A 7,962-nucleotide genomic window follows, 5' to 3' on the forward strand; every position below is an offset into this window, starting at 1 on the left:
GGGGTGGTTTGATGGTGCAAAGAGCCACCACTCACCAAGGTTCACCTGAAGGTCGCTCAGGTGCAGCTCCTGCCCCCTCCCCGGGACCCCACGGAGCCGCATCCGCCTCGGCTCGCCCACATTCCCAGGCTGCCCTTTCCAAGCTGGCAGCTGCCAGGTGCTTCTGGAGCGCTTCAGCAGCGTTCCCGTGGCAACACGGTGCGATGTGGATACCAAGGTGTGCGGGAGAAACACCAAACTCCACATCCAGCCACTTCATTCCAGGGTGAGCCCCGTCCCGCGGCCTGTTGAACGCCCGGCTATTCCTGGTTCTCCCAGGCAGGGGGTATTTTTAGCTCTGACACGTTGCAAGGATCAAATATCCCTCAGGACCGGAGGCTCTCGACGCGGTGCCGGGGAATTCGCGCGGGGGAACCCTTGGGATTGACCGTGTAAGTTAAGACCAGCCTGGGCTGCCAAGGATGAGCTGGATTTCCCAGCCATCCCGCCCGGCTGCTCCGTCTTTGGGGGGGTCCAACCCGGCGTCACGTGCTGTGAACTTGGTGGCACCACAAGGCTCCTCTCCCCCTGCTCCCTGCGACATTCCCCATCCCCAGGAACGACTGACACGGCGGGAAAAATTCCTTATGCCAAAGGTTTTTAAACAGAGGGGGGAAAAAATGAACTTTGTGTTCGATCCGTGGCAATGTGGGCTCGTCAGAGCTCCCGCTCTCCTTCTCCCGCTCCGTTTATTAATTTGTCCATCTGCTCTGAGGGAAAGTGAGGGAAAGGTTTTATGGGGGGGGGTTCTCCTTCCTTTTGCAGTCCAGGAAACCAAAGGAAAAAAAAAAACGAGCTAAGGAATCTAGGCCATCCCATTGTGACTCTATCTGGGGCTTAAAACCATCGTGCTGGCCTTGTTTGAAAGCGCCCGGTGCTTTCGCAGTCTCACTCTTTTGATTTTATTCTGATTTTCTTTTATTCAGTCATCTGGAACAAGCAGGCACAGAGGGGAGGTGAAAGCAGGGAACGCTGATAATAGTTCTTTGGCAGCAAGTTGGGCATAAAATAGCTTTATCTGTGGGTTTTGTGCTTTTTTTTTTCGCTCCCATTCGCAGCAGATGAAAGGCCCCGGTGGAGGGGCCGGGGCAGGCTGGTTATCCCCGGGCTGTGCTGCTGGCAGGGGTTGTGCTGTGGCAGTGGAGTGGCCCACCCCAATAGTTGATATTTTGCTGGAAATCTCTGGCCTTTTCTGGGAAATCTTTGTCCTTTCTGCACGTTGGTAGTTGCTCCACATCCCCTGCTCCGACCTCGGCTCCATCCCACTCCTGTGCCCGCCACTGCGCCAAGAGCATCCCAACTCCCAGGATAAACACATCAGGAAGTTGAATCACAGAATGGTTTGGATTGGAAGGGGCCTTAAAGATCATCCAGTTCCGACTTGAAGGCTTGCACATTCCCACTGTGGGTTTTTGGCCCCTGTATCCCACTGGCAGCCATCCAGACCTAGCTTTTCCCCCCATGGAGTTTCCATTGCATTTTTCTTCCTGCAAACCCAGATTTTGCTGGTTTGGTGCAAACCCCTTCCCTGCAGTCTCTGAATCTGCCACTTGCAAACTCTTACTTGTTCATTTTAATCATGCCAATAGCCCAAAACTTCCCAGTTCCCTGCTCCTGTGGCAGGATGCTCAGAGGTGAGATCGTAGAATCGTGGAATGGTTTGGGTGGGAAGGAACCTTAAAGCTCAACCAGTTCCACCCCCTGCTATGGGCAGGGACACTTTTCACTAACCCAGGTTGCTCCAACCTGGCCTTGGACACTTCCAGGGATGAGGCAGCCACAGCTTCTCTGGGCAATCTGTGCCAGGGCCTGCCCACCCTCAGTGTCTGCTCACGGATTCCCACGGGAGGGACAGGCTCAGATTCCCTGTGCTCTGTGTGTTGCTCTGTGCGTTGCTCTGTGCTCTCTCCTTCACCCCCTTCTCTCTGAACCTTTCTTTGAGCCCAGAAGGTGGGGTTTCCCTCCTTTCCCAGCCTGTGTGTGATCCCTGCCAGTCTCACACTGTGGATGTGTTAGCGCTGGTCCCCCGGTGGGTTGCTGGTGTTTGTTCAGCACAGTAAATACCTGTGTTCAAAGGCAGCTTTGATGTGGGTTATGATGCTGCAGAATGTGTTTTATAACAGAGGAGGAAAACACTGGGCACAGGTGGCTGAGAACAGCCTGTTCCTGTGCCCACACAGAGGGCTTGGATGGTTTATCCCCAGAACCCACTGGAGCACGTGGGATGCAGGACATGGCCAGTGCCTCCAGCTCCTGGGGACTGGGAGCCACCTGCAAGAGCAGATATTGCAGCAGCCAGGAGTGTTTTCCCAGCTGGGAAGCCAAACTTCATCCCTGACCATTCCCAAGGCAATTTTGAGGCTGTTGTCTGGTTTCTGTGTTGTTTTGTTTCCCTGGATCTCCGAAGGGCTGTGGAGCAGCAGCCACACAACACCAGGGCACTTGTTGAGCTCAGCGGAGCTGTTTGTGCACAGGGCGTAGCCTGGAGCTGCTGATGACTCCTCCTGGGATTGGGAAGCAAGATGAGGATGGGGATGGGATGCAGGAGGCCAGGATGGTGCCACTCATTGCACCAACACCTCGGCTCAGCAGCTTGGAGAGGTGGAGGGGAAACCAGAGCATGGGGTGCCAAGGGCTCCCCAAACCAAGGTGCAGGCAGAGAGCTGTCTGTGTTTTCCATGAATTGTCCCTGTCCCTGGCTGCTCCCTGGTGATTTGAAGCAAAGCCTTGGAGCAGAGGATGGACACAGGAGCGTTTTCCTTCCTGCATTTCTCTCCTGCTGCTCTGCCTCCCCCATTGCTGGGTTGGGAATGGTTGCCTTTCCTGGTTATGGGCACAAGCACTCGGGGCTCTCAGGGAGACCAAACCCCTCAGGAATTCCAGGGGGGTTGGTGGCTGACGTGGGATGCCAGGGCAGGAGGGAGAGGGGGTGGGCTGATCACAGAGCCTGTGTTGCTGCTGGAGATGTGGATGGATCCAAGGCCAGGTTGGACAGGGCTTGGAGCAGCCTGGTCTAGTGGAAGGTGTCCCTGCCCATGGCAGGGGGTGGAATGGGATGAGCTTTAAGGTTCCTTCCATCCCAAACCATTCTGGGATTCTCTGATTTTTTCCCACTCCTGCATGATTGGAGATCTCTGTAAGACCCCAAGGAGTGGAGAGCAGGGAATCCCAGCTGGTGTGGAGCTGCAGGCACCAGGATGGAGGGATGCCCTCTCTGCCCCCCTGAATCTGGGCTGGCCAGTGAGATGGTGCATCACACAACAGAGAGCTTTGCTCCAGCACCTGCTGCTGACTAAATCAGAGCCAAAGCTGCCCTTTTTTGCTGGGAAATCACACCCTTCAGCCACCACCAGGAGTTGGGGTTCTGGCAGTGGGGAGCTGAGGCTCCCAAATGCCATTTCCCATCTTTGCAGCTCCATCTGTGTCACTCTGTGGGGCAGCAGAGATGAGGTAACCGGGTACCACCGTTATTTTCTTCATTGCCGAGCTGCTGTGTGTCCCTCGTGCTGCCACACAGCAGGATTAGGGGATCAGGAGGCACTCAGCTTGTCCTGTGCTCAGCCTGACAGATTTAGCCCAAAATGTTTAATGTTGTGCGTGTGTTTAAGTGCTTGGCTGAGCAGGAGCCCACAGGAGTGTGTGAGCACCGGGATGTTTTAGGGAGAAACCACCACAAATGTCAAGCTGAGCTCCAAATCCTCCCTGTGCTGAGCACTGGTGGGAGTAAATGTCATGGGAATGGCTGAGCCTGTGCCAGCCCTTTGGGGAGGGCTGGAGAGGGGGTTGTGGGTTGTGGGAGCTCCACCAGGCAGCAGGAGAGGTGTGGGGGTGGGTGGGACATCCCTGAGAGCCCCCAGGGACAGCAGCAGCCCCGAGCTGGGTGGTGGCAGTGCTGCTCTGCACACACATCTGCTGGCCAGAGCCCCGGGCTCTCCACTGCCTTTCTGGTTCCTGTGGTGTGAAACCAGCTGTGAAAACCCCAGGGGAATCCTTGGGATTGAGGGATGAGCGGGATCTCGGAACAACAAACACTGGAGAGCTTTTGGAGAGCTTTCCTGAAGGGTGAGCTCCAGGCTTTGGAGTCTGCACCCTTTTTTTTTTGCTGCCTGTCTCCCTGTGGTTGAGGGGGATGGATTGAGAGCAGCAACAGCCAACAATTGTCTCGGAGCCACATAAGGCATGGATGGATAAAGCCTTAGACCAAAAGCTTCAGAGTCCCTGTGAGGGCAGGAGTTGGACTTCTTGATAGAGCACAGGATGATGGTTTTAAACTAAAAGAGGGGAGATTCAGACTTGATATAAGGAGAAAGTTGTTCCTTGCGAGGGTGGAGAGGCCCTGGCACAGGTTGCCCAGAGAAGCTGTGGCTGCCCCATCCCTGCAAGTGTCCAAGGCCAGGTTGGACAGGGCTTGGAGCAACCTGGGCTAGTGGAAGGTGTCCCTGCCCGTGGAAGGTGTCCCTGCCCATGGCAGGGGATGGAACAAGATGATATTTAAGTCCTTTCCAACCCAAACCATCCTGTGCTTCTCCAGTGCCAGCTAATACCACACACAAGGTCCACACCAACAGAAAAGGAGGAGTGGAGTGCTTTGCTCCCACCCATCCTGTAAAGAACCAGGGAGAGCTGGATTAAACTGTGCTGGAGTTGAGCTTTCTCCAAGCTCAGCTTTAGGTTTATATCCCAGCCAAGTGGCCCAGGCCAGCACTAAGTTCTCTCCACCCTCATGGTGCCCCCCGTGCGTCACCCAAAGGTTTTTGGGGTCGTCGCTGCTCGATCAGAGCAATCTCTGATACTGCTGGGGATCATCTGGCAGCCTTAAAGGGCTTTTAAAGTGCTGATCTGAGCAGCAGAACAAGTGTTGGTTGTAAAACCAGAGCACTGCTGTTCTGCAGTATTGCAGGCACCACCTGAGCCAAGGTTTGGAAGGGAAAGGCAGTTTCAGGGACTGCAGGACCAGTGAGAGTTTTTCCATCGGCCTCCCTGGAATGAAATGTGTTTGTTTGCTCTCAGGTAATAGATAAGCTTTTCCAAAATGCGTCAATTATAAAAAAAACCTGAAGGTGTTTCACGGCATAAACACTTTTTCTTTTCTGATTTTTTGTCGGGTGCTTCAGAGCTTTCCATTAAAAGCTTTTGGATGGGAATTTTCTACGTGGACACCCCAGTCTCGTTATCCTGAGCCAGGAGCTCAGCAGGGACAGCTCTCCCCAGGCTGCAGGAGGGGGCTGAAGGAGCCCCCTCAGCTTTCCCTGCACACACGTGGTCAGGGCAGGAAACATCCCTGCGGTGCCTGAGAGCCCTCTTGGGATGGAAGCTCCCAAAGAAAGTTTCTGGATCGACTCTCTGAGCTCCAGGGCCTGGCATGGAGCACCAGCCACCCTCCTGGAGCAGAGGAGTCCGTTCCCAGCTCCGTGCACAAACCATATGGGAAGAGAAGGTTTTCTCTCCCACGCTCCTCCCCAGGAGGCCCTTTGGAGAGATGACATTTTTTCTTTAACCCCCTGATATTTTTCCAGGGTCTGAAGGAACATGTGAAGCCCACGAGTGAGGATGGGGTTTGTTGTTTTTTTTTCCTCCTTCTCTTTTCTTTTTTCTCTTTGCCTAAAGGCTCCAGCACAGGACTGGATTTAAGGAAGGGGCTGCTCTGAGTATTTTAGTCATTTGGATATCCAGAAAAAGCCAACTTACCAGCACCTCTGTGCACGGTGACATTCCTCATTAAGTGGAATTCTAGGAAAAGATGAGAGCTGAGGGAGAGGATTCTGATGCTGCATCCCAGCCTTGCAGGTGTGCACATCACCTCCAGCAAGGCTTCCCAAAATTCCCCATCATCCTCACCCTTTTCCTCAAATTTCCTTTCACCAGGGAACGGCCCCAGAAAAGGTCCAGAGGGTATTACAGGACTTCCCAGGGTGTAGCATTGCATGGAAGACAAATGTCCCTGGAAGTATTTAAACTTCTGCTGCTTTATCCCTTGCCTGCTAAGTCCCAAAGCTTGTTAAATCCCAAGGTTTGTAGCAATGGTTTAATGTCTTAAGCATTGACCCAAATTACCTGTGATCTGCCCTGGAAGTGATTCCAAACACTTGGGAAGAGCCACCTCCTCCTCTTCCTCCTCCTCCTCCTCCTCCTCCTCCAGCCTTCCTGAGGCCCGACAGTTCCGCACTTGCAGGTTTGATTGGTTTAAAGTGCATTTGATAGCAACAATTTGACTTTTCCTTATTGCAGTGCTTTTTTTTTTTTTTTTTGTAAGCAGATTGCTCGGGTTTGAGTTTGGTTTTAAAAGCCTTATTCATCCCTGATCCGGAATAATGCCGGAATGATGCCGGAATGATGCCGTCTCCGTGGCTTTTAACGTGATTAAAGCAGGCCAGCCTCTGACGACACCAGGCAATTCCTGCTGCCCAGAGTGGATTGGATTTAGCACAGAGTGAGGCTGCTGGGCCATCAAAGGTAGAATTTGGTGGGCTGGTTTGGGCAGCCCTTAGTTCAACCCCCTCGTTAAGGTCACTCCAGTACAGGTGCTTCGTTATCAGAGGGTGGAAAAGCAGCCCTTTTCCATGAGTTTTAGCCCCATCCCTGGATCTGCTACTCTCAGCCACGCTGTATTCCCTGCCCGAGCTGCAGGAGCTGCATGTCACAGACTTTCCTGGCTTACAGTCTCATTGTTGATGGCTGTGGTGGAAGGTGGGGTGGGGTGCGTTGCCCTGGCTGTGGACTTGTCCATCATCAAGTGCCAAGCTCTTGGAATTGCATCCCCAGCACCCTCCTGCACGTGCTCCACTCCAGAGGGTGCTGAACACCCAGGCAGGCCCAGGGGTAATTAGTTCCCTGTGTGATCTTGTGCCAGTCACTCAACCTCATTATGTCCTGCTTCCTTTGTGCTAAACCAGAGCGGATAATCCCAGGCAAAGTAGCTTTCCATAGGGTGCTGTAGGATAAACCCATTGGCAGCTCCGAGGTGCTGGAAGGTGCCGTTCCACAGGGACGTGCCAGCTGAGCCCACGGCACGGATGAGCAGTGGCAGAAAGCTGGGAATGCAGCAGGGAAAAGGAGTTGTTGGGGAAAATTCAAGTGCCTGATTATCCTTGTTGCCACTCCTCGTAATTGTGTTGTAAAATAAGTCACAATTCCCAGACGAGGGAAAGCCACAAGGCAGAATTTCCCACTGGTGGAGGGTAATCCTGGGATTGGGTTCATTATGTCAGCTCACATTAACTCACACATCACTCCTCATATATTCCCAAAGCTCTGCAAATCCAAATTCCTCATGTATCCAAAAATGTGCAATTTTACAGGTCTTTTTTTTCCCCAATCCTGCCAATCCCTGAAAAAGATGGTGCTTGTCTGCAGCTGAGAGGGGTTGAGGGAGGGAGCAGGGGGATGTCCCAGGCTTGGGACCAGGACTCTGCGTCCCCAGAGCTCGGGGTCAGTGTGGGATGGGAGACACGACTCCCACCAAACTGTGTCTCACTTCCACGTCTGCCACCAGCTCCCAGAGCCGAAGGGAAATGTTGTGGCATGTCCTCAGCTGCAGGGCTGTAATTATGGGGCAGCTTCTCCGTGTCTGGGGTGTCATTAGGAGCTGTCAGAGGTAATGGGATGGGATGTTGGTGGGATGAAAGCGGAGCCACTTCTGCTTCCCTGAGTTCTGCTGCCCTTTGGGTAAATGAGAGTCACTTCCACAGCAATTAGTGCTTCCTGAAGTGTGTTTGATTCAATCAGATGTCCCTCTTCCAAAAGTTGGGATAATTAATCTATCGGTGACTTGAGTGCTGGCAACTTTGTCGCTCCGCTGTCAACTCCCAAAGACATCTCCACGGAGCTGGGGAAAGGAGAGGTTATTTCCAAGTCCTTATTTTTAATAAGGGTGGTGAGGCCCTGGCACAGGGAAGCTGTGGCTGTGCCCCATCCCTGGAAGTG

General features: G+C 53.3%; 1 protein-coding gene across 1 annotated transcript in view; it reads left to right on the forward strand.

The window, feature by feature from the left end:
• Window positions 1–328: 328 nt before the first annotated feature.
• CACNA1H (calcium voltage-gated channel subunit alpha1 H) overlaps window positions 329–7,962 on the forward strand; it is a 151,348-nt gene continuing 143,714 nt past the window's right edge. Inside the window, exon 1 of the mRNA XM_017823054.1 lies at window positions 329–431. The gene's annotated coding sequence lies outside the window, so the exon portion shown is untranslated. The remainder of the gene's footprint in view (window positions 432–7,962) is intronic.

Source organism: Lepidothrix coronata, unplaced genomic scaffold (genome assembly GCF_001604755.1).
Source record: "Lepidothrix coronata isolate B3197 unplaced genomic scaffold, Lepidothrix_coronata-1.0 Scaffold101, whole genome shotgun sequence".
NCBI lineage: Eukaryota > Metazoa > Chordata > Aves > Passeriformes > Pipridae > Lepidothrix > Lepidothrix coronata.